Source organism: Bombyx mori, chromosome 26, assembly GCF_030269925.1.
Source record: "Bombyx mori chromosome 26, ASM3026992v2".
NCBI classification, from domain to species: domain Eukaryota; kingdom Metazoa; phylum Arthropoda; class Insecta; order Lepidoptera; family Bombycidae; genus Bombyx; species Bombyx mori.
This window is the reverse complement of record NC_085132.1, coordinates 8,391,937-8,419,797: the sequence shown is the minus strand read 5'-3', so window position 1 is coordinate 8,419,797 and position 27,861 is coordinate 8,391,937. Positions and strand designations below refer to the sequence as shown.

General features: G+C 44.1%; 1 protein-coding gene across 2 annotated transcripts in view; it reads right to left on the bottom strand.

Annotated features, from left to right (window-relative positions):
• Positions 1-27,861, bottom strand: part of OAR2 (octopamine receptor) — a 188,204-nt gene that overhangs the window by 47,675 nt on the left and 112,668 nt on the right. Inside the window, exon 3 of one of the 2 annotated variants that reach the window (XM_021348358.3) lies at positions 12,528-12,559. The gene's annotated coding sequence lies outside the window, so the exon portion shown is untranslated. Of the gene's footprint in view, positions 1-6,439; positions 7,242-12,527; positions 12,560-27,861 lie in introns of those variants that run through there. The other variant, XM_062676236.1, reaches the window with a different exon arrangement.

The following is a 27,861-nucleotide window of genomic DNA, read 5'->3' as shown; positions in this document are numbered from 1 at the left end:
CTCGTCCCGGCCCGTGAAACAACAGGGCCTGGGTTTTGTCGAGCGCCACCTCGAGTCCCAGCCGTCGGATCCTTGTGACGACGTGTGCCACGCCTGCGCACGCCAGACGGGCAGACTCCCGGTAGTCCCTCCCCGGAGCCACGACCAACGTGTCGTCGGCGTAACAAATTACGCTCAGCCCGGGGAGGGGACCCCGAATGACGCCCCGCAGGACCCAGTCGTAGCCGATGTTCCACAGCAGGGGGCCCAGGACGGACCCCTGCGGAACACCGCGCTCGACGGGGAAGCGGTACATCGCCCCACCGTGTCCGATGCACTGGATCGACCTGCCCTCGAGGTAGGAGCCGATCAGTCGGCGGAGGTATGCGGGGACGCCGTGATACTCCAGCGCCCCCGCGATCACCGACCAGGGCAGGGTGTTGAAGGCGTTCCTTACATCTAAGGATAACGCCATCGCCACCCCGCCCCGGGATACGGCTTCATCGGAGAGGGCCCGCACGCGCAGAATTGCGTCGATAGTCGAGCGGCCCTCTCTGAAGCCGTATTGCTCCGCCGAAAGATCGGGACCCGTCTCGGTCAGGTGCCGGACGATGCGGGCCGCGACGATCCTCTCGAGCATCTTGCCCGCTTCGTCCAGCAACACGATGGGGCGATAGCCCGCGGGTGAGTCCGCGGGGCGCCCGTCCTTCCGCAGAAGGACCAGTCTGCCCGTCTTCCATTTCGACGGGAACCGTCCCGACTCGAGGCACGCTTCGAAAAGCCCCCCGAGCCGGTCCCCTAGGGCCTCGAAGGCCAAGCTCCAGACCCGGCCGTGAACACCGTCAGGGCCGGGGGCCACGTCCTTCGCTCTCATTCTGGACACGGCCGCATGGATCTCCGCCCCCGTGATAGGGGGAGGGGGCTCCTCGGCAGCGGGAACGCTGGGGCGACGCGGAGGCGTGCCCCACGTGGCGTCCATCTGGGGGGGCTCAAAGTCTCCCCCCGCTGCTGGCGGGAAAAGCGCGGAAACTATTTCCCGCAGCTGCCGAGGCTGGAGCCGCTCGGTCACCGGGAGCGCCCACGGCTGCAGTTTCCTGCGAACCATCTTGTATGGGCGCCCCCAGGGATCTTCGTCGAGCGACTCCAGGAGAGTCTTCATGCTCTGCTTCTTGGCCTCGCCGATGGCCAGCTGCAACGCCGTCTGCTTTTGACGACAGTCAGCGTGCAGCCGGGCCGCCGTCTCCGCGAACGTTGCGTCGCGACTACGGCGGCGGCGGTGGCGTGCGCTCCGGCGGCGCGCCCTCACGCACTCCTCTCGGAGTCTTGCGATCTCGGGCGACCACCAGAATGCACCCCCACGTGGTGCTCGGGGGCCGACCCGGGGCATGGCGGCATCACAAATGTTTGCCATGGTGCCCCGGAACCAGTCGACCTCCGCATCCACGTCCGCGAGCCGCGCGGGTTTTGGCGCCCACGCAGCAACAGCGGCCGCCTCCATCAGCAACTCCTTGTTCATTCGTTTCAAGGCCCACCTGGGGAACGAACGGGGCGCACCTTGCGGGAGCTCTTCCTCACCGCGGGCGCCCGCGGCTGACGACGACGACAAGGAGGAGGCGGAGAGCTCGAATCGGACGTATCTGTGGTCCGAGAGCGTCTCCGCCCCCTCGAGTACGCGCCAGCCGCGGGTGCGGCGCACGGCGGACGGGGACGCGAACGTCACGTCCACGTGAGATTGCCCGTTCCACCGCACGCAAGTCGCGACCGTGCCTCTGTTTAGGAGACAGAGGCCGGTCGCGATCGCCCACTCCGAAAGGGCCTCGCCTCGCGCATCCGTGCGGGGGGAACCCCAAGCCGTGCACTTGGCATTGAAGTCCCCCGCGACGATGACAGGGCGGGACCCGAGGCGGTGTAAAAGCGCCTCGAGCCCGCCCAGAAACCGTTCGAATTCGGCGAGGCTCCTGTTCGGAGAAAAGTACGCCCCGATCACGACGGTCCCGTCGATCCTAGCCGCGACGTACCCGGGTCCCCTGGCCACCATATCCAAGGGGGGTAACGCCGCGGACTGTCTCAACACAATGGCCACGGAGCCGTCGACGTCCCCCATCCAGCAGTCCTGGTCGGTGGGGACGAAGTACGGCTCCGCGGCGACAGCGACGTCGATTGACCACTCCGCCATTGTGTGGACGAGGAGATCCTGTGCCCTGGCGGAGTGGTTCAAGTTGCACTGGAGGAAGCGGTGGACGCAACCCATTACGGGGCTACGTCCATCGCTCCCTCGTCTGTCCCGCCCTGCGGCTCGACAACAGCCGCGGCGGGAACTGACTCACCGGCTGCCCTTTTTGCAGCCGGCTTCTTTTTCTTTCCGCCCCTCCTCGTTTTTGTAAAGGAGGGGGCGGATTTACACGCCGGGCCCCCGGCCCGGTGGTCGGCCTTCCTTTTGGCCGCGTCGCACAAGACGCAGTGCGGCGCGGCTGTGGTGCAGGAGGCTGCCTTGTGCCCCGGTTGGCCGCAGCGGAAACACAAGCCGCTGCGGTCCACGGTCGAGGGGCACTTGGCGAGGCCGTGGCCGGTGCCGAAGCACCGAAGACAGCGCCACGGCCTGGCATCCTGCAGCTGCACGTGGGCCACTACCCAGCCCACGCGCAGCCTTCCTGGGCTGTCGGAAGGCCGCCCCTGTGGAGGGGTGGCCAGGAGGGTCGCCGTTGCAATCGGGCAACGCGCCCACGCCGTCCGGGTACCAGAGTAGGTTACCCGGAGCTCCCCGACTTTGACGTCGGCGAGGGCGCAGTTGCCCTGCGACGCGATGGCCGAGGCGACCTCCTCCTTCGTGGCACACTCGTCGAGGCCCGTAATTTTCACCTCCGCCATTTTTACGGGCCGCGCGATGCGCACCACCTCGGGATCCGGCAGGATTTCCCTCAGCCGGGCCGCCAATTTTTCGGCCGCGGCGTTTGTGTTGGGGCCGGGGCACTCTATAAGACGAGCCCCGTTGGCCGTCTGCCGGACCTTGATGCCCCCCTCCACGCCGAGGGCGTCCACATTCACGCCGCCGCGCGCCTGGGTCATCACCTCGTGGTAGGTGATGCCCTTTTCTTTGCCGGCCGGCAGCAGCTCCACTACCACTGCAGCCGACCGCGGGGCGCGCGGCCTCCTTCGTCCAGGTCGGCCCCTCGGCTCCGCTCGACCCTCTTGGCGGGGAGCGGTGGCCGCAGGGGCGGGCTTGGGGCGCGGCGCGGCAGGCGCCGCTACCTTTTTTGGCCCTCGCCGCACCACCGTCGTCCAGGCCTCGTCCATGTTGGCCGGGGCCGGGGGCAGCGGGCGGGGCTGGGGGGTCGGTGCCGGTTTGGCGGCGTTGACGCCCCCCTTCTTCTTGTTTCGGCTCCTGCCGGGCCCTGCCTTCGCAGGTTGGGGCGGGGCAGGAGCGGACGCCGGTTTTTTCGTGGGGGCTGGTTTCGAAGCCCTTGTAGCCGCAGACGTAGAAACAGTCACGGCGGGAATCTGCACGGATGTTGCTGTCTTCTTAGGGCCGCTGTATGTTTTTGTAGCGGCCCTGCGGGGTGCTGGCACAGGCACACTTCCCTTCACCTCGTGAGCGAGGGGCGGTCTCGCACGCTCCACCTTGGAGCTGCGTGCATCCAAGATTAAGAGCCGCCGCCTCAGCTCTTCGGCCTCATCGCCAGGTTCTGCTGCTTCGGGCAGAGGAAGGACAGGGGCCGAGCTGCGTTGCCGCTCAACGAGGTCGGCAACCATCGTTCGCAACTCGGCCATGTCGACGCGGAGCTGTCCGTTCTCCGCCCGAAGTTGGCCATTCTCTTTGGCCAGTTGCTCGAGGCGGACGTGCTGCAGGGCCACTTCCTGCCGCAAGCCCGCCGTCTCCGTGGTTGTGGTGCGGTCTACGACGTCCTGCAGTCTCTCTTCCAGGGTCGCCGCTCCGGATTTTAGTGCCCGCACATAATCGCCTTTAAGTCCTTTAGCCGATTTTTTGGCTATAGTGGCAACCATCTCCTTGACAATATTGCACGCTCGGAGGGGGTCAGAAGGACCCACCTCCGTTAGGGAGCGCTCCAGTCGCTCGACCTCTCCCACCTCTGTCCCGTTTTGTGCCTTTCGGCAGGCGGCTCTGGACTGCGCCAAGGAGGCAGCGTCCAGTCCGCGGAAAGAGATTGTGTCGCAATCGGTGGCAGGCGGCGCCGCAGCAGCCGCCGGCCCTTCCGCCAACGCCATATATTTGGCGCTGGCGGGCTCACCCTCCGAGGAGTCGGACGGAGGAACAGATGCCGGCTGACGAGCCGACTTCCTCTTCCGCCGAGTCCGCTTTTGCACGCTGTCTGCGAACAGCACTGGCGTCTCCCGCCCACTAGACGCGTCGCCCCTCGCGGAGCTCCGTGCCGAGTATAGCGAGATTAAGCTTTCGCAGCGCTCTAGGACCACGGTTGGGACTCTGTCCCTTACGCGACCCGTGTTGTCGCCCACTACGTTTTGGCATTGTTTGCCCCCCCCAGAAACGGTGGGGCAGCGTGCGGCCGATTGCTCGACCGCACGGAGGGATTCTCCCCCCGCGGAGCGGGAGGTACCCTCCTGGGGTAATAAATCTTTAACAGGTGCCATATTTCATTTTGTCCTTTTTTATTAACCAGGGGTCGGTCCCCTGGGGTCTGGTTGGTACCCTTGGGACTGGACTCCCTCCAGCCATTCATCCCATCGCCGGGCACCAGAGCTTAGGATTGGGGCATTTTTTAAAGAGGTTTACGTCCTCGCGGCCCCGTGCCTCGCGGCAGCGGCCCCCGTCCCCCACGCGGTGAGGATTACGGGTTGGCCGGCAGCCCGCCGAGTGCAACGAGCAACACGACAGACCACCGCCCAACGCTCAAACGAGCAACGACGACGAAGCCACGCCGGTATACCGGTACCACCCTCTGGAGGGCGTGCCCCTGTAGCCGAAGCCGGGGACATGGCGACCAGCGGCCGGAAGATGCGTAAGCAACGCCGGCTCACTTCTCCATCAAAGGGCAGGCCAAAAGTGGCCCACCACCACCCGTGGGTTACGTCCGAAACGGGTCGGACGTGACCCGAAGAAAAAAGAAAAAGGGGGAAGAAAGGGGAAAAGAGAGGGAGCCCGAGCGTCTCCAGGAGGAACACCCTTCAGCGAGTGAAGGGCGTGGAGAGCCCGCAACTCCCCCTGCTGGTTTTGGTCCGCGTCATCCGATCTCTTTCGTTGCAAGGCCTAACTAGGCTACCCTACTCCTACACCTAACCTACCTCCCTAACACCTAAGAATCCTTGCAACGAAAAAGATCGGACGATACCCCTGGGAGTGGGACTGTTCCCAGAGGATCCCGTTATCCGCCACCTACGGACGCGCCCGGTGGAAGTCCAGCAAAACTCCCCCACAGACGGAGCCCCCGGCCACGCAGAGTGCGCGCCGGGGGGCCCGCCCAGGTCCCTCGGGAACGTGCTACCCTAGGTGACAAATCTTTTTTCGGCATGGTTGATTTTATTGCATTGCAATAAGTAATTATTGTAAATTTAATGCCAAGAAGCATTAAAAATGGCAAGTGCTTCTAGGTCATAAGAGCAGTACATGGATTCTGCTGGACTTGTCCGTTCACTATAATAAGCGACCACCTTATTCACGTTACCTAACTTGTAATAATATTGTTCCATAACCTATAGCACTAGCATCGGTGTGTAACTGTTGGACGCTGTGGGTCAAATATTGTCAAAAGAGGTTTGGAGGTAAGATGATCAATTACATACTTTCGTGCTCTATCTTGTTCAATGCCCCATTCCCATTTTTCGGTGTTTCAATTTTAGAAGGGTCCGTATTGGGTTTATATCTACAGTAAGAATCTAAATGCCCGGGTTTTTTGCAATAAGTACAAAACTTTATTTTATCATTATTTGATCCTTGTTCTTGGGTACTTTTTTTTTTTTTTTTACCGTAACATTGTTGTTTGGTGTGACCGATTTTACCACAGTTAAAACACTTTATGTCATCGGGTTTAGAATCAGTCTTAAAGCGCTTAGGGGGTTGCGAATTGTAAGGGTTTTTACTGTCTATTGGCCTTTTTTTTTTTGTTTTTGTTTTTTTTTGTTTTTTGTTTTCGCGTAAGAAGTAAATAGGGCAATTAATTCTGAAGTAGTTTTAACATTGCTGTTAAACGAAGCCATTTTTACATTAACATCGCATATACTGCCACAGACTAATTCAGTCAATTATAATTCCGTAAATGTAATTTTTGTATTCTTTAGTAACCTATTTTTTTTTTTTTTCTTGCGTACTCGCAATAAGAATCTGCAGTTTCAGACGTGTATAGTACTGCCTTTTGAAGTTTTTCTGCCAGATTCTTTTTCTCAGGGAATAAAGTTACCAGCTCTAAACGTAAATTGTCCCACGAACGACCCTCAGCCGGGTCCCATGTTTCAAACCACAATAAGGCGGATCCCTTACGGGCCTTACCAGCTTTGGCGACTGTTGCGGCGTTACTCCATCCAAACTCTTTGGATGAGGGTTTCAATATTGTTGCACCATGATTCAGCACCAAGGTCCCTTTTAGCTGGATCAAATACTGGCAGAGCGACCTCGCTGTCGTTCTGGCGGGAACCGGAAACTGCGTCTTTGATGGCCTTCAGAAACTCTTAGGTAAATCCATCTGGAAACTTTAAAAGGAAAATATCAGTTAACAAGCATGGATTATCGAATCCCACTTCTGATAATAGCAACCTACACTGACAACAACCTATAAATCAGCAATTTATCAATTCTACACTATATATTTGTTGAATTGCATATTAAAGCATAGTTCAAAACAGTTACTTCATCAGGAACATCTATCTATTGAGTAATAATAATACCATTATGTAATAATCATTGTATATTCATTTATTTATGATGAATGGCAAATAGAAACATTTTACATACATAATAATATTTATTTAATAACGTAATAATTATACTTATCTTTTAATTCACAATGTCCACACTTATACACAGTATCAAGCCAGAGAGAGAGCTCCGCACCGCCCGACGTCTCAACCGAGAATGAATCGAGATTGGTCGGCGCAGGGGCTTTTGTAGGCGATGACAAACAACTATGAGTCACACTTGTTTGTCATCGCTCGAACGTTGGCTTTAATTTAAAATTGTATTTACTGCAATTATTTATAAATATATTGGTTTAATTTACTAACATATTTCTATACCTATACATAGGCATAAACTATCAATATATTATTACTTAGTTTACTAACATTATTTGTGTTATATATCTATACCTATACATAGGCATAAGCTATCACATGCATACTATTTGTTGTCAAACTTTTGTTCTTGACGTCTGTGGTCAAATTAAGAATAGATTAAATATTGTTTGTCTTTATTAATATTTTTTTATAGAGTAGCCTTGGCGAAATTTGTGATTATAGAAGTATAAAATACAATCATAATAGTGTACAAATTTACAATTCCAATTAATTATAGTCGAATTTCGACTACTGCGGGACCTCTAGTACAGTTTTAATGCAAGAAGACGACATATTAGGTGTTTATAGCATAGGTGAAAATATTTATTAGAGACCATAGAATGTACTATGATATTGTACTCAAATGCTTGCTTGAGTATTTCGGGTCTGGTACTTTGTTACCAAAAACGTACTGGCCTAATCTTCACTGCAAAATAATACATATATCTGTATACATTAGATTATAATTTCTATCAAACGTCCATAATAGTAATTAATAAGCAAAATTGAAGCTATAAAATATTTTCTATCAGTCGAAAATAAAATTTACACGTCCACACTCAATGCTGCCGTCACATAATTCTTTATCCGCCCATAAAATCGTTGGAGTATAAAATCGACTATCTATTGCACCGTCCGAGGTGAATTTCAATAAAAATATAAATTAAAAACAATGTTATAGCGAGTCATAGCATCGTAAGACAAAAAAAACATCTAATGAATTGATAGCGGTTGTGATATTCACACAGAATTATCCATCATCATCATCATCATCATCAACAGCCCACAGTCGTCCACTGCTGGACATAGGCCTCTCCCAATCTACACCACTGAGCCCGGTCTGCGGCTCTCCTCATCCACTTCTTGCCGGCCACCGTGCGGAGGTCATCGCACCATCTAGCCAGGGGGCGTCCCACGTTACGTCTTCCGCTGCGCGGTCTCCACTCGAGAACCCGTCTGCTCCAGCGATCGTCAGTCCTACGGCATATATAGCCAGCCCACTGCCACTTCAGCTTGCTGACTCTTTGAGCTATGACTTTAGTTCTCTGTCGAATAATCTCATTCCGGATTTTATCCTTCAGAGAAACTCCGAGCATGGCTCTTTCCATGGCTCGCTGAGCGACTTTGAGCTGACGGACCAATTATCCAGTCCCACATAAAAAATATATCAGTTTTGCGAGTGACTGTATCGTAGACTTTTTCGTAGGTTGGTTGTGCCATTATAGCATATCATATTATTGCTATAAATGTTGATATTAATAATAAATCAAAAGCATCAGCAGGCGACTTTGTACCTTAGTACATTAGACTGACTAAAAATAGAGCTCTTTGTTACGAGTCAACGTCGAGACGTATTATTTTATAAGAGCACTAAATAGATATGATATGGTAACGAATTTGAATTTATTGGAGTAATTTTATCGTTTTCCCCGTATTGAAGATATTTTTAAGTCACGAGCAATAGTACGGAGTGCTACAGACCGATACTCAGATGGTACTATGAGAAGGAAAAGTCATTCATAGGTGGAAACACTGGTTACACGAGAAAAACAGCTATAGGCTAGCATGAAATGTTTTTGGCTTAATTTAATGTAAGACATGTTCTTTGTTTGAATTCGGAACGTCAAAAGTGTCAACGAGCGACGTCCGCTATGACGTTTTACCTTTTTTCAATTCCAACCGCCAAGGGCGACACATCGATTTCATATTTCATATATGTTTAATTTGTCACTTATGGACTTTTTTTTTTGTTTTTCCTACCTAATCTGGTAGCCTAGAGAGGCTATTCCAGCGGAACCTTAACTAGTAGGTGAGCTCACGGGGCTCAAACCTGACGACGATGCTAACACGAACCCTAGCAAGAGTCGTGCTTCGCAGAATCTACCACCGGATCGGAAACGCGACCCACTGAGAAGATCCGGCGAGAAACTCAGTGGGCTGTGTCTGAGAGTTAATTAACTCGTCGAGCCCTTCGTCGCAAGCGACGGGTTCGACGGGAACGGTGACCGGTGCTTGAAGTACCTAGAAGCACCGTTAGTGGATCGGGAGGATCCGAGATGACGTGTTTTGGACGACGTCGACTGCTTTCCATTCTTTCCGCAGCATCGGGAATGCTTATGGACTAATAAAGATACTAAACCGAATAAATACAGTCCACTCTCTTTCATTCACCACAACGCAACATCTTGTTCGAAAAGCTTTTAGGACCTGTTGTTACTCATTTAGTACCCACTTATGTCTATTTCTAGTATATGTACCAGAGCTCAAACCATCCAGAAAATTCATTCACGATCATTTTTGTATCGCTTTCACAATGAAGCAATGCCATTACATACATCAATGATCACTAAGTAAGCCCTTTGTTCGTCCATCTATGAAAGCCACAAAATAATATCTGTCAGCTAATTACAGCAATTAAAAATATATGATTTGATTAATTACACTTTCTTTATGTAGGTTTTTATTTATTTATTTATTTCAAATTTGCTTTAGGCTGGATTGGTTTATATGGTTGTGTGATACAATATGGTTTTTACTGGGGAAGGACATCTTGTGAGCCGCCTCGGTTGGTACTACTACCCTGCCTATTTTTACGACGAAGCAACAATGCATTTCGTGTTTACCTACCCGTGCGGACTTACAAGAGGTCCTACCACCAGTAATTACGCAAATTATAATTTTGCGGGTTTGATTTTGATTATACGATGTTATTCTCTCACCGTGGATGTCAATCGTGAACATTTGTTAAGTACGTATTTCATTAGAAAAATTGGTAACCGCCTGCGGGATTCGAACACCGATGCATCGCTCAACACGAATGCACCGGACGTCTTATCCCATATTGCTGATGTCTATGGACTTCGGTAACCACTTAATATCAGTTGAACCATGAGCTCGTCCACCTATCTAAGCAATAAATAAAAACTAAACTAAAGTTTTTAAAAAGCTTAAATAGAGATGTTTACGATCATCTCTTGAGTTTGCTACCGCTCAAAACATTCCCTACGTGACTGAGCCAAACGTAACTAAGCCATACGAATATCGGTTTAAGGTTTACAATTCACGAACAATGTTACAATACGGTGTAAGCGGCGGTACATTACGGGGCTGTTCGCACGGTGATAAAACCCGATAGGCGGTAGTAAACTGTAAATGGTTTACGTTCTACTGTAAAAGAGTGTATGGGCCAAATTGGACCCGTGTCAACTGTGTTACTCGTAAATATTTTATGAATGTATTTCGTTCATCTCTAAACATTTAGACGATAGGATTTATTTAAGATTTTGAAGCGTACTGACATCGACTGTCATCGTAGTGGACTATGGAACTACAGCGATTTTTTTTTAAAATATATTGTCGGTAGTTCTTCTACCCGTATCTGCAGTAGCAGTAGTAGTAAAAACAGATTTGCCAACTTCTTCCGTTCGGCATTTGTACATTAATAACGAATCTAGCAAAATCAATGCATCATCAAATTTAAAATGTTCAGATGATGTACTGATACCTTAGAATTTATATCTCAAGGTGGGTGGCGCATTTACATTGTAGATGTCTATGGGCTCCAGTAAGAACTTAACATCAGAGGGGCTGTGACCTAATCCACCAATCTAAGCAATAAATAAAAAAAAGATAGACATTCGTATTGCAAAAATGTTGTTCTGAAAAAGTACACAGGCCGTCTTATACTGTACTAAGTGGGTTTATACATCTTAATCTTCACACTTGAGGCAGTCAGAAGGCTTAAACGGCTCATTCTATATTATTTTTATTTTTTATTGCCCTAGTAGATAGATGAGCGTATGGCTCACCTGATGGTGAGTGGTTACCGTCGCCCATGGACTTTAGCAATGCCAGGGGCAGAGCCAAGCCGCTGCTTACCGTTAAGTACTCTCCACAAGCCTCGTTTGAAGAAGGACATGTCATGTCATTGATTCATGTCGTTTATGAGGATCTGGGATGGTACGATCTTCTCGTACGCAAAGCTTATGATATTGCAACGTGATGGGCAAACGCTTCGAAGGCTAAATCTAAATCGTTTAACGACCCCGTAAACTGGGCCGGGCCGCATCTACGATTCGCGACGTGAATAGGCACGATGATACGTGCCGGTACGGTATCACTAATAAAAATTCCTACATCCAAACCATCGCTACCACTTCATCTCGCTTACTAAGAAACAAAATTAAACCACCAGTTGCTGCCTAGGCAATTTTAACTGCCAAATTAAAGTCCTCACGATAAACTACGCTTTGGCAAAAAAGAACATAGCGCGTACATTAACTCATCAGTGTTACGTTTCCCGAATTTCAGCGCATTCCCGTTGAATTTATGAAGCAATTAACAAATGCCTGCAGTGCGGCATGGCACTGAATTAAGTTGATGGTTGCGCCACCTGCATCGTGCCATTACGTTTTCATACGGACAGATTTTGTCGGCTTAGAATGGCGTATTACATTCCGGACAGGAATGTTATCGGAATTGGAATATCATTGGACTGTTTATTACAGCTTTATTGTGACGTGGATATTGATGCTGTGAGAGCGAATTGTCTAGATGCCACTACCATTTTTTTTCTTTTTTTTTCGGAGGAAATCGCCGGATTTCCACCCTCCACCGGGATGGGCGTATGTCGGAGTCGAACCGGCTAAATCCTTCTGTCGCTCAACAACCAACGTCCAAACCTCGCATGAGACAGAACTCATGAAAAGGCAAAGGGGGGGGGGAAAGTGAAGTGTTTAGTGCGGAGCACATCTCTCCCATCAACGCTCCCTCTCGGGACGCCAGACCGGCGGTCGTCAGCGCCATGACTACCAGCCCTCTCAGTCGGCAAGCTATCTAAAACCCGCCTAGATGGCGACGGTTAGAGTGAGTAGATGCCATCACCTAGATTTTTTCTACCTTTTAATAAAGTTCTACGTAGAGACTTAGACCTTATTTATCTTAAGGAGTGGCGCCAATCACGATGTGTCCATGGGTTCCGACTAATTAAAAGTAGTGGCTGTCTCGCGCGGCAGATTGAGGTAGTTACCCATGTGAGCTTACAATTAGCCCTAATACCACTAAAATATAGTACTGCTGAACAATGGTTACTCCTTAGTATCTAAAAGTTGTATGAGACTATCCATAACCTTTTTCGTTAATTGGCCAGATAACCTCATCCAAAGTCTCAAAGACTGTGATTTCTAAAGGCCCTGGTGATCCCTTAGCATCGGATATGCACTTAAGTATCCCGACTAATTAAGCAACAAAAAAATCAACTATATCAGACTTATGTCCTAGTAGCAAATAGTGTTATCTTTTATTACCTAATGCAGTGTTGGTGTTTGCATCATTGAATCTGTAACAAAGAAACATGTTTAGTAAATTCTAAGTAATACAATTATAAATTATAATATTATTATGAGACCTAGTACTGGACTTTCTAACGTGGACAGACAGCCAACGAGGTAGACTGATGACCTGGTCAAAGTGGCTGGTAGGAACTGAATGAGAAAGGCAAGAGAGCGAAGAAAATGGGGTGGTTTCGAAGAGACCTACACTCAGCATTGGGTGGACACTGGTTGTAGTAGGACGTCTTGTGAGTCCGCACAGATGGGTACCACCACCCTGCCTATTTCTGCCGTGAAGTAGTAATGTGTTTCGGTTTGAAGGGTGGGGCAGCCGTTGTAACTATACCTTAGAAATCAGATCTCGAGGTGGGTGGTGACATTTACGTTTTAGATATGGCTATGGGCTCCAGTAACCACTTAACACCAAGTGGGCGGTGAGCTGGTGACTCCACCAAACTAAGCAAAAAAAAATACTAGAAATTATTAAAAATACGTGATTGATATTGTGTTCGTTACTGTTTCACGGATTAGTAATTCAATCGATATTCATAAAAAAAAACTTGTGCATATTATTGTCAGAGGTACAGAAAGAGACATAGCGTACCTTCCATCCAAAAAGTGTACTATTCGCGCGATTAATTTTCTATAATATTAACTCGAGTGAATCGCCGTTTTAAAGCTAGTTAAATGATATGTTATTAAACTTTTTTTTATTGCCCTTGTAGGCAGACGAGCATACGGCCCACCTGATGGTGAGTGGTTACCGTCGCCCATGGACTTCAGCAATGCCAGGGGCAGAGCCAAGCCGCTGCCTATCAAACTATACATAAAATGAATAAAATATGACTTCACAGCGGAAAAAAAATCAACCGTTTGTTTTTCTATTTTACTTTTTTCGTTAGTGAAGACGTAAAATTAACATTATCATTATTTTGTTATTATTTTCCGCAATAGCCGTATACAAAATGTTATTTTTTATATATTTTTCATTTTTATCAAACAAAATGCATCAATGGTATTGATGCATTTCTGCCAGCGCAGCGGTGATTTTTCAATTTCCGTCTTAAAGAAGGCAGGTAGGTGTACGGGAGCCAACAAACTCTTGAAATACATTTTGTACGGGCTCTCGGGTATTGAGTTTTTTTTCTGTGAAGAATCTTTCCAAGCTTTGGAAAAAGTAGAAGTATGTCAACTCTCATCACTCTCAACTCTAGCTCTTATAGCTTACTAGCTGTACCCGTCCGCCTCGCTGGGCATTTCAAATTAACGTTATTATTTCTCACCCCCACAAAGATTCTCATCATTAACGCCACCGTAACTGGTAGTAGTCCAACACCCATATAAATATTAGCCTATCCATTAAGTACATGTATTTTCTACATGGATATCAAGTTTCAAGTCAATCGGATGCATGATTCAGTAGTTATAACGGAACATCCGTAAAAACCACTATAGATTTATATATTAGTATAGATTGGACATTTTTTGGATTTTTAATTGGATAAATACAAGGGTAAATGTTTGTGTGCGTTTTTGTTCTTTTTTTTTGCCAACCACAAAACATCTGATTTAAGCGGAATAACTTTACCTTTTTTTTTCTGAACATAATATTTTGTTGGTACCCACCCTCCTTAAAGGAGTCTTTCCCGAAAACAAAGATAAGTTGCTGGCGATTCCAGAGATAATAAAATTATTATTATTACCCATCATTAAATATATCGCATAGCTTAATTTGACCGATGCCTTTTGTACGTATCAGTTTTCTTTTTAATAATTAGATTATGCGCGGGTTCAATATATTCTGGTGACGCGTGGGCGCTCGACTTATGAGCTTGATAATGAAATTCTATTTCCATTTCTCGATATTAGTAGCATGAAGTAAAAAATGTGTGCAATTCACACGTGGTAGAAGTGAAACCTTCCAAAATTAAAATACAATTATCCTAAACGTCTTAAGTATATGTAAAATTTTGTCATTAGTAAATCATTGTAAGGTAGCGCCCTCTGTGAATTGATATTTTAATTTCACGTATAATCTTAAATTAAAATTCACTACAAGAGCTTTCATACACACGTTAGTATTAAAAAATCTCACAGATGGCGCTGTATTAAATAGTATGTATATTTCTGTCTCATTCTTTGCTGGTTTCATCCTACACATTTTTGTATTTGTGTGTCTTACCTGTCGTTTTTTCCGTTGTATCCGGTTTGAAATCACAACGATTCTAAAGAAGTTTTCACTTCAAAAAAAATCGGTTGTCTGTAAGGTCGGTTCACTGACGATAGTTGAACGTGACAACGTCATAAGAAAATACTGATGGAATGGTTTCATTTTTCAATGATCGCAATTATCGTTGCTATAAACAATTGACACCACATTCACTTTTCACTGAACTTCATACTTGACGAAAACATGTAAATGTAATAATGTATAACAGCTGTCCACGCGGATGCAACGCTCACTCAAGTAGGAGAGAGACAGATGTCGAACGCTACCGAACGCGCAGGCTGATTGTGCCTCTTCGTCGCTCGTTGCGCGCTCTCGCTTGCACTTCAAGCCTTAAATGGAACGCCTCAATGAGTCATGTTTTGTTCGTGCGTGCAGCTGGCTTCATCGAATTATAAGACGTTGTCACGTCAAAAACAAAAAAAAACAAACAATTTTTTTTTGAGTTTTGCGAACAGTAATTTGTGAGTTAATGTTATGTCTCATTCAAGTTGTAAACACTCCTTCAAATCCAATTTAGATTATTTATTTTTACCAAAAATCAACACGGCACAATGATGACGCTGTAAGTAAATATTTTTAAAATGTCCGTTCAAAATTGCCTTTCGTATTTACAATTTAAAACAAATATTTGTGTGTTTTCAGCACGTAGGTTTCGGGATGAATGAAATATCATTAATCTTTATTACGATTTTTCAAGTTGAATTTAATTAAATATCAACGCCGCTTCGAATCAGCCATACAATAAATAGGACGAGGCATTTCTCATATTATTTTTCCTGTGTCATACAATTATTTCTTGTCTGCTAATTTATAATTACTAGAGATAAATTATAGTCGAAATTCGACTATAATTTATTGGAATTGTAAGTTTGTACACTATTATGATTGTATTTTATACTTCTATAATCACAAATTTCGCCAAGACTACACTATAAAAAAATATTAACAAAGACAAACAATATTTAATCTATTCTCAATTTGACCACAGACGTCAAGAACAAAAGTTTAAGAATAAATAGTATGCATGCGTGTGTGCGTCAAATACATGGTATGTAGTGTGTGTAATGTTTTATTTATTGATTTAATGTATCTTTTATGCATTATTTAAAAAAAATATTAGCATTGTGCACTTCTTCTCTATATTCTCTATAAGTGTGGAAAATTTCATACTCCTCCGTCCGCGTAATTTGTTTAAAAAGGGATACAAAATTTTTGCTTCACGTATTAATATATAGATCACATTTGAAGCTGTTGTGTTTTAATATTTTAAGTGTACAACTTTTTTAGTATTCTTTAACTTATTAGCTTGGCATGCCAGCTACTATTTATGTAACGGAATCTTTAAACGTCATTTTTACTTTAAGACATGCGATTAACTTGAAAATTACCACACGGATCAAGGGAGCGATGACAATATAACAATTTTATATTTTTGCTCCAACTTTTTTTACCAGTAACAGCAGGATAAAAGTCATGACAATAAAAGTTAGTTCGGTATGCTATTTAATTTTAATAATGCTATTTTTTTTTAAGTTTTTAAGCTGCACAATTTATCCCGCTGTGATATTATCCTTTAGCCTTTAAGTCTCAAATGCAGTTGAACAAAATGAACCCACTATGTTACTCGCCGGATCTTTCTCAGTGAGTCGCGATTCTGATCCGGTGATAATGCGAAGTTATGGCTAGTGTTTTTTATTTTATTTTATTTAATTAGTGGGTGGACGATCTCACAGCCCACCTGATGTTGAGTGGTTACCTGAGCCCATAGAAATCTATAACGTAAATTGCGTCACCCACCTTGAGATATGAGTTTTAAGATCTCTCTCTGGGCAGGGCGGTGGTACCTATCCGCGCGGACTCACAAGAGGTCCTACCACCAGTAATTACGCAAATTATAATTTTGCCGGTTTGATTTTTATTACACGATGTTATTCCTTCACCGTGGAAGTCAATCGTGAACATTTGTTAAGTAGGCATTTCATTAGAAAAATTGGTACCCGCCTGCGGGATTCGAACACCGTTGCATCGCTCGATACGAAAGCACCGGACGGACGTCTTTAGGCCACGACGACTTTGCCTTTGAGTGTTAGAAATTTGCCTCAAGTTGAGCATTTGAGCTCACCTATACGTCCGCGCGTAGCTGAAATAGTTTTTTAGGCTACCGACGAATAGGCAGGGAAATAAAAACCAGAATTTCATAGAATAATCCATTTTTTCAAAGTAGAAAATTACTATTCCGTGCTATTGTGAAATGATTTCCGTGAACACTTTATTAGATTTATTTGTTTGAAATGTTTTATTATATTTGAAGTCACGGTCGACTCCGATATCAAAGTTCCTAATTCCTCGTAAAAAAAATTTTTTGGGTATAAATGTGACTTGTGAACACTTTGTTTATAACCCTATTCATACTAAGGCCAGAGTGCAGTCATTCCACTAGTTATTACTGAGGGATCTTTGGAAAGCATTTTAAGGAAGACGTATCATAGAATTGAGGAAACAATGCGGAGGGAAATTCGTCCTGAAAGGAAATGAAGGGGAGCAAATTATCCTGGAAAAGCGAAGTTGCCGAACGTAGTCAGTTTCGGTGTTTTTGTAATGATCAAAACACAAACAAAAGTCGCTCGTCAGCGAAACTATTAATAAAAAATTGTTATAAAAGAACAGACTTCTCTAATTTTATAGCCGTCAAACCGCGAGAAGTTTGGCCCTAAATCACAAAAGTTCGTTGAAATCACGCGATTTTCGTAGTCCGCGTGTCATTCTATCTGTAATAATAACGTACACATTTTCGTATTAAAAAGTGTGTGTTTGTGCAAATCACACACAATAGAAGTGAAACTTATAAAAATAAAAATAATCACAAGGGTCAACCACTCCGCAGTGCAATGAAGCAGCCTCACCCTGGGGAACCGCCTGCATGATCACAGTATCGCTACGCTTGGTAAGTATGATTTAGCAAGAGAAATACGAGAACGTCTATCAACTGTGTAACATCTCGTCACGGCGATTCAGGAACTGTTGAGTTTACGAGCAGCGACATCTGTTGTTAACAAACTAAATAGAAATAAAAGTATCTCAGGGCGCTCCGAGAGCCATGACAACGTGTACGGACGTCAAAAACACACTGAACTAGTCGGGGGCGCGAGACCGTGTGGAGCGCTTCGTGATTTTTCGGCGCCGCTCGGTGCCGCTTAAGCAAGCCAATCGCGGCACACTTATTTTTTCGTTTCGTTTCATTTCGTTTCATCGAGTTTGAAATCACAACGATTCTAAAGAAGTTTCACTTCAATTAAAGGATATTTGTGGATGAACAGGGCCATCAGAGCCAATTAGTTTAGGTTAGACTTAGAATAAGATAACGAGATGCAAATTAGTAGTACAGGCTCGCAATCCGTCCTATCAATACTAAAGAGCAGCGTTTTACCTTGGAAACTGCCCAAACGACCCTCAACCGGTATTTCAAGGGCCACGCATGGAATTACAATAAACGAATCATTCTAATATCGCATAAGGCTTGTGGATTCGCGCCACGTACGGAACCATGGGGCAGGTTAACGTTTATTGTTTGCCGCAGTGAAGACCTTTGGGAATATTTGATATCGGAGTTTGATGTGTAAGTTAGCGCTATGAATGCTTTTAGGGGTTGGATAAGTTTAGTTTAATTACTCCTCCGGTTTCCGCGAGAGTCGCCGCCATAACTAAAATTACCTTTAAGGTTTTATCTCGCGTTTTTACTGTCACTAGTGGTCGGTAGTCGAAATTCGATTTTGTTTTTTTTTTTTTTTTTATTGCCCTTGTAGGCAGACGAGCATACGGCCCACCTGATGGTGAGTGGTTACCGTCGCCCATGGACTTCAGCAATGCCAGGGGCAGAGCCAAGCCGCTATATAATTAATTGAAATAAGTTCGTACATTATTATGATTCTATTATCAAATATTATTTATTATACTTCTATAATCACAGATTTCGCCAAGACTACACTTTAGACAAATATTAATAAAGACAAACAATATTTAATCTATTCTCAATTTGACAGACTTTATGCAATAAGAAAAAGAAAAAAATAATAATAGTATGCATGCGTGTGTGTGTCAAATGTGTGGGCAGTGTGTGTAATGTTTTTTTATGGATTTTTGGAGTTTTTGGAGTTTACTCCTTTAGAATCGATTTACATATATAGGCCCGGGGTATGAAAATTATGGGGACCAAAATCGTACTAGCATGTCACACGAAATGCGTTATGCGCCTGATTGGCTCCTGATTGCGTGATGCGTGCGCGCGCCAATCAAAATCGTACTAGCATGTCACACGAAATGCGTTATGCGCCTGATTGGCTCCTGATTGCGTGATGCGTGCGCGCGCCAATCAGGAGCCAACGCGCGGCCGCGTTATTGCAGGTGACGCCGGGCTGCTGCGCCGGCAGTCCGCCACAAAGCCTCGTACTGATCGCGCGTTTCTCTCATTATTGTATTTTCATATATTTGTTAGTCGTTTGTTTTGTGTCTCGTTAATTTGTTAATAATCTGTAGTGTATCGTGTTGTCGTAATATAGAACTATTTCTCGTATTGTTTCGTTTAATTTTTTATATCCAGTAAACTCCAGTCGTGCGTCGGAGCGGACACACACACTTTTTTTTTTTTTTATATTTTTTTTATGCATAATTAAAAAAAAAATTACCATTCTGCACTCCCTCTCTATATTCTCTATAAGTGTGAGAAAATTCATACTCCTCCGATCGCGCCTTTTTTGTAAAAAGGGGTACGAAGTTTTTGCTTCACGTATTAATATATAGATTTTTTTTTTCGACGTTACGAATGATTTTTTGTTTACTCTTAAGAGTTTAATTGTTGTTCGGAAAGTCGCTAAGCAATACAATTATGACTGCAATCCATTGTCATCGGCGGTGACGTCATAAAGTCTATGGGCTCCCATAATATTTTGAAACGAGGGGTCACGCAAACTATCAAGATTAATATATATTTTTTTTTGCTCAGATGAGTTGACGAGCTCACAGCCCACCTGGTGCTAAGTGGTTACTGGAGCCCATAGACATCTACAAAGTAAATGCGCCACCCAGCTTGAGATATAAGTTCTAAGGTCTCAGTATAGTTACAACGGCTGCCCCACGCTTCAAACCGAAACGTATTACTGCTTCAGGCAGAAATAGGCAGGGTGGTGGTACCTACCCGTGCGGACTCACAAGAGGTCCCATTACCAGTAATACCGGGAATAGCGTTGCTGATAAAATTGTTCTAGAAATTTCTGGATCGAATTTGGGACATCGCTATCATCAAAAGGTTCCCCATTAATCTCAAAGTATTGTTCATGTTTAAAAGGCATTGTAACTAAGTAAACGTTTCCACGGAAATCTTCAGCTCCGAGAGCGTAGATAATACGTAACATCGAGATGATTGGTGTTTGCCTGAAGTCGAACGATCTAAATTGAATTTTCAAATCAAAATTCTATGGCTTCTTGTAATACGCCCCGTTAAGTGATCAATGTTTGAAGCCTTTGATTATTATTCTCCAAAGCACTTTCACGATTCAATCTTGTTTATGTTTTATACAATCTATGCAGCATTCTTTAAGGTGTGAAGTGAATTTTAGGTTTTGTCATTTGTCAATCGTGAACCTCTTACTTTAAATGGAGACCTACGAGAAACATATTGATCAAATTGTCGGATTTATTGTTTTTAGAACAGCCTAATATAATTTGCTGGTATGCCGAGCTATCTTCGAGTCAAAGGAGGTATTTTTATTTATGAGCCTCCCATGAGGTCACCGCGCCTGGGGCGCGCGGGGTATGTGGAATTGGACAGCACGCTGATGTTTGCAATGGACTGCGGGCTCAAGAGATTGTATTTAGGGCCCTACCCAATAAACGACTCCCCTGTACTCTCGCCTAAGCATCCAATCTACCCTGAGGTCAGGACCCGGGTGTAGTAAAGGGCTTACCGCGGTTAACACTACAACCGGTCACGCGGCTCGCCGTAAGGGCGCCTGGCTGACAGAGCCTTCATGACGAAGAACAAAAGCTCGGCAACGTCAGCCTACTCAGTACGGCAGCCCGTCAGATGGCTTAGGCGATTCCACTGGTGTCCCGAAACACCCCGCTGGGCCAGAACCAGCCTACTAGGTACACACCGCCAACCTGTTCCCCCCCGGTATTACCCCTGGGCTGCATCTTAGAGTACGGGTAGCGTGCCGCGCGGCTTCTACCCTCTCAGGTCGCCCCGTGACCTTTACTGGGGGGTGGCCGCCATCGCTTACACCGGCCGGGATGTAAGTTCATACTGTCTTCTCCGACTCCCGGCTCGATAACGACGGATCGATCGAGGGAAGAGCTCTTCCTTTCCTGTTCCGTCACCTCCTGCAAGATGATGGACCCACGAAGGGAACAGTCCGCCGTTGAGAGCGGCTGGCAAGGCTGGAGTGGCTCGGTCACCGGGAGCGCCCTTGGATGCAGCTTAAGGGATCGTCGTCCAGCGGCTCTAGGAGAGTCTTCATGCTCCAGGCTTTATCTTCGCCGATGACCAACTGTAGAGCGGCCTGCTTTTGACGACAGCCGGCGTGCAGCCAGACCACCGGAGCGACAGAGGACTGTAGAGCTTTTTGTATTTGTTTTAAAATTATAATATTATATAAATACTACATTTGGCAGAGTATAGTTTAAAAATAACATAACACGCTTATAACAAGCCGAAGTAATAGTTAATAATCCTGTTTCTTTATGATATTCTTGATGACCTATGGTTCTTGGTAATCCTGACGAGGCTATATCATATTAAATAAGTAAGAATATTATTGTACTGTCATTAATCGGAATTCAATTGATTTTATTTAAAATTCTCCTTCTAAAATTTTATATTGTATACAGTACAAAATTGAAACACGAAAGAAGATAAAATTCACCATCGATGTTCGAATTTTTTATTTTTTTTCATAGACTATCGCGCTCGTATTTCGTAGGCACCATTCATTTGAGGCATCCAGACGAAACGAAATGCCTCAAATACACATCCCCTAAGGTCGGGTTTTCGGTGCGCGAGGTTAATACAATTTTAATATTATTGAAAAATTCGATAAATCCTTCTAGTTATTAATTATTATTATTAATACTTTATTTCAGTTTTTTTTTTAAACCATAATATTTTGTTAGTAGTAATTACTTATAATCTATGTTAGTAACTTAAAAAATCTAACACATAACTGTCATTATATACATTTTATACCATTACATTTTTTTATTTTTTTCTCCTTCCAAGTGCCTACTGCAAAGGCTATTGATCAGCAGTCCCTCGATCCTGCTCGATATGATTCTCAAAATACTGTTGCCACTGTCACGAACTCGACGCAATAACGATGCACTTCTCTTCCGCATTATTGCAAAGAAGTCATCGGTGTGAGATGTCGCAAACATTGTGGATGCACTACAAAAGCGCGGTGATTAATGATACGTAACGTAACTAGTGGCACGGTTTTTTTTTCTACCCATGTTGATGGTCTTGAAATACTATTTCAGCGTAACCTTAACAAGTAGGTGTAGGTGAGGTCACGGGGCTCAAACCCGACGATGTTGCTAACACTAACCCTAGCAAGAGTAGACGACCCACTAGAAGATCCGGCGAGAAACTCAGTGGGCTGTATCTGTGGGTTAATTTACTTACTAAGCCCTTCGTCACAAGCGACGGATTTGATGAGAACGATGACCGGCACTTAGGGTACATAAAAGCAACGTTAGTGGATCGGGAGGATCTGAAATTATGTGTATTGGGCGACGTCGACTGTTTACCTTTCGGTCCGCAGGATCGAGAATGTATAATTAGTTGCCGGCGGCCACGATGAAAGGATTGTGGCACGGTACTAGTACTCATAGAACGCACGTTTAAGTGTCTTAGGTATCACCATCTTATCTAATTGGGCCATAAAGCACTCCAGCGTTTCTAGGATGAAGTGGGCAAGGTCACAGTAGTCAAACATTAGGGCAAACAATACTCCGACCTACTATTTCGGTGAGAATAGCAAAATTCACGTCGTATCTGTGGGTTTCAGTTGCCACTTAAAATGAGGTAGGAAAGATATCGACAAAGGTTTGCGGGTTGTTTATGCCGGGAAGCAGTTATGCTTGAAGCAGCGGATCTTTGCATCTGCAATTGCAATCTGCAATTCAATTGTATTTTCGACCTCGTATCTTAACACTTAAGTGCGAGACGAGGTCTAATATGCCTCGTTCTTATGTTTCTTGTGGTAGGCTGAGATATAACTAACTGTCGGCCGTCCTGCTCCAGGTGGTACTATTGAGCGCGGGAACCCCCCTACTCTAACCGAGTTCTCACCCAGGGTGAGATCGTAGGTCGGGTGAGAGAGTGCGTGGGGCACGTCAGCAAGAGCGTGATTAACGTCAGGCATGCTCCATGCTAAGACAACAAGCTGCGCTGACCCCACATGGTGTGGAATAAGGATAAGAAGAACTTGTTAGGGTAGTCAAAATATTAATATACATATTAAATTCTAATAAACTTCTTCTTCTTGCTTCGGTTTCCTCAATACTGAGGGTCGTGACCACCTCCTCGCAACAGGAGTTTATTACGGACCATTCCGCGCCATTTGTCTCTATCTGTCGCCGAGTGTAGAGCATCGTGAACTGTGGTGTCGAGGGTAGTGCGGATCTGGTCTAAACTATTAACTAATAATAAATTAACGTTTATTTTTACATATACACTCTGAATACCAAAACACAAAAATACCGACTTCGGCCATAAAACGAACTCAGCTCCCGTAATCCATTCGTTTACAATTAGAGTTTCTAATAACTAAACTATTGACGTAATAACGCAATACTAGATTAAACCACTAGTAGTTACGAGCTCCGGGGGATTTAGCATCGGTTATGGCGTACACTCGATTGTTTAAGCCGCGTAGTCAGAGATATTAAAAACTATTTTTAGCACGCTGACTCGCTCGCATCGAGTTTATCATATAAAAGTTAACTCGCTAACCGCTCGCACTGTAGCCGCAGATTAAAGCGGATTATTAAAGCACTCACAGGACGAGAGCTGAATAAAAATCGCGCTGACGAAATGAAAGGAAGGCGGCCGTTTTTGTGGGTTATTTTTTCTATATTAATAAATTTAATATTCAGTTATGTTGGTTTATTATACAATAATATCTAGTAATAATACAAGTAAAGCATTATATATTGGAGATTTATTTTTAATTTGATCATCCGGAATCATCTATACGTATAAATAAAATTGGAGTATCTGTTTGTAATATTGAAATAGCCTCTTTTTACTACATGCATATGAATATATACACGGTAGATACACCAAAATAACATTTTTTACAATTTTTGTCTGTCTGTCTGTCTGTCTGTTTGTTCCGGCTAATCTCTGGAACGGATGGACCGATTTTGACAGGACTTTCACTGACAGGTAGCTAATGATATAACGAGTAACTTAAGCTACTTTTTTTAGACTAACTTCGCCCCGCGGCTTCACCCGCAGTACGACAGTAACCGCGGGTAACATCGCGGGATTCAGATATCATCAATTATAAAATTTAATGTTTCCGAAGCGAAGCGAGGTCGGGTCGCTAGTAAAAAATAATAATGAGGGGCGAAAATTTACAAACATTAGTAGCAATCAGCTGTTGAGCGTACCGTGAATAGTAAAACGTATTACAATGCAATCAATTAGAGTTCAATTTCATGTGTCAAGGGCAGCGACGTCAAAATACCGTTGTTTTAAAAACCGCAATGTACTGTGAGAGGTCACTGATGGAAAAAATCATCATACTATCCAAAATACGATTATCGATACGATCGAAAATACGATTCAATTATAAAGTGTGGACACGATGAGTGTAATAACAAATAATTACGCATTATGCTCTAATGTCAAAAGTAATTGTGATAAAGAATTCCAGTGGGAAATTCCATACTAGGCGACAAGGAAACCTCATATGCGCGGTATGTTGATTGTAATTGTTCGCGCCGAGACTTCGTTCTTGCAACATAGCAGAATTAATTGTTTGATGACGAATTTTGTTCGTGAATAAATTATATGAAACAACATCGCCTTTGAAGAACGAAACAAACGATATGGAGATGTTAAATATAAAAGTTAAATAAGATTAAAAAAAAATGACTGATTGATGAATTTATTTTTCAAACAAAAAAATCGAATAGTATTTTGAGGGGAAAGTAGTTTAATGAAAGTCTCTTGAAAACCGATGAAAACACATTTTTAATTAAATCAAAGTTTTATTTCCAATTTATTTATTGCCTTTCTGGGTAGACAAGCCCAAGGCCGCTTGGTAGTGAGTTGTAATTCTCCATCAAGGTCAGCAATTCCAGGGGCATAGCCAAGTCGCTGCCACCGCTGTGAGCTCTCCACAAACCTCGTTTGAAGAACATTCATCATTATCATGCCCTTCTCCCAGTCACCTGGAGTCGGCGCAATATGTTTTCTCCTTCCATACTCTTCTATCATATACCATTTCTTCGCTTACTCCCCTCTTACCCATATCGTCTTTCACACAATCCATCCATTTCTTCTTAGGTCTACCTCTTTCCCTATATCCTTCCACATTCATAGTTAACACTCTCTAAGCTACCTCACGTTTGAAGAACGACAATAGTAAAATATTTTTTGTGGCCTCTATAAACTTTTAAACATTGGTACTTGCTCTACATACCAGAGTGAAAGCGTTTTGTTAATTATTAACTGGATTACAATAAACAGAATAAAATTACTAAATTGTCATAGTGCATTCTTTATTTATTCTGCGATATCTGATTCACTAGATACTTCTGTAATCTGTGGGGTCGTCGCGTCCCCTTATGGAGGCGCGGAAAGGGTCTCGAGGAAACCCCTGCCCAGGCTTGGGACTCCCTGCCTGACGAGGCAGGGGTGGTGAGATTGCTGGTATGGTTCTGTGTGTGCGGGTTTGAGGATAAAGTGGCATGCTGTGCTGAAGGTGAGAACGGATACCTCTTCCTCTTCTTTCTTCCCTCGTCATCTCTATCTTCATCTTCTCTCTTCTTTCTTCCTTCTTCTTAGGCGTGGTGGCTTCTCTTCTCCCCCTCCTTTTTATATAAGTCTATTACTTTTGTAATATTTCATCAATATAAGTTTATTCCAAATTGCTTAGCGTCAATTCACTCATTTGGACTACTCATATTAGCTAATAAAAATCTATAATAAGATTGAACAGCTGCTTTTTCCATGTTGCAGTTATTACGAAATTACAAAGTGTCACCAGTAGAAATAAACATATAAAACGGGCGCCGGCCGCTTATATTACAGTATGGGGCGTCGTAAATAACTGTGAATTATTTTTAGTTTTTCATTTTTACACACTTTTCTCACTGCTTCTCTCAATAGTTCTAAGCGTCTAGCGTCAAGAAATTATCCGTCTAACCGGATAAGATTTACGATGATAGGGCGCTTGCCAAAACGAATTTCAGCAAACAAAGGATCATGCGTGGAGTCTTAACGTTTACCACATTCTAAAAACCTTGAAAAAAAATCTTTATATTTTATCAATTGATAGCCTTAAGATAATCCTAGTGTCTACTATTTGGTAAGGGTTGTTAAAAATTTGCAAGGGTAGATAATACCATCTTGCCTATTTTTACCGCAATCAGCAGTCATCTGTTATTTTGTATGGAGTGTTATAAATTTGCACAGGTAGATACTATCTAGCCTGCATATTTCTGCCGCCATCAGCAGCTAACTATTCTAATCCAAAGGACACATAAAGTTGAGACTACGACCTCAAGAGGGATGACGGCATTCGTGTTATGAGGTCTACGGTAATTCTTTAGGCAAACGACGGTACAGATCTTACATAAGGCAAAAAATAATTGAAAAAGACAAGGGAAGGCAAGCCACTGTTTTTTCTGCTTATCTATAACTAATATTACTCGTTAGAATCTCCTCGTTCCGCCTAACTCTACCCTAATTCCGTTCCAAACTGAGTACAGGTAGTACGACCATACAGATTAGTAGCATCATCTATACTATATATGTATATATGCAAAACTATAGAGGGTTAAGGCAAATACTACTACAGTGAGGTCATTATAATGGTGCGGCATGTGGAATTGCTAATGACATAATATGGGCGCTGTATATTAATTGATACGAATTATGTTCGCATCTATTTTTATCACAATCATGACTTCAATATTGCAGTCAATCAATGTTCATGCATTATAATTTATAGTATATGGCGCCTGTTGTTTACTTTAGCCTCGAATAGCGTTATTATAATATTGATCAGCCGTGTTTCTCAGTTGCCAAAATTTTGGTCATTTTTTTTTTAATTGAAATTGTTCCTATGGTTTTAGTAATTTCAATAGCTCGTCTCGGAAGCGATATAATTACGTGTCATTGTGTCGGTAATCTTCGATTAGCATTTAAGAAGATTTAAGCCAAATTTTTTTCGGAATAGTCAAATAAATATAGTAAGATTACAAGAATTAAACTTAGAAGATTTTCCAAAAGTCCTGAGCAGTAGGATAGGCAGCGAGACAAATTTGCCCATAGGATAATCGATGTCCATGACATCGGTGACTGCTCAACAGTAGATAAGTCGTACGGTTTATATCCTTTAAAAAATGATATAATAAGTAACTATCTATGCATATAAATAAACTTGGAGTGTTTATAATATTGAAATAATCGCTTTTTACTCATACTATACGGTACGGTACATACACGAAAATAACATTTTTTACAATTTTGGTCTGTCTGTCTGTCTGTTTGTTTCTGCTAATCTCTAGAACGGATGGACCTATTTTGACGAGACTTTCACTGATAGGTAGCTGATGATAAAAGAAGTAACATAAGCTACTTTTTTAGATTAACTTCGTCCCGCGGCGTCAACTGCGGTACGACAATAGCCGCGGGTAGCATCGCGGGATTCAGCTATCATCAATTATAAAATTTAATTTTTCCGAAGCGAAGCGAGGGCGGGTCTCTAGTAAATAATAAAATCATGGGGTGTTTTACCACGGTTTTCACATTTCAGCGCTGTTGGGCGATATTTCGGCTAGTCTTCGATTCCG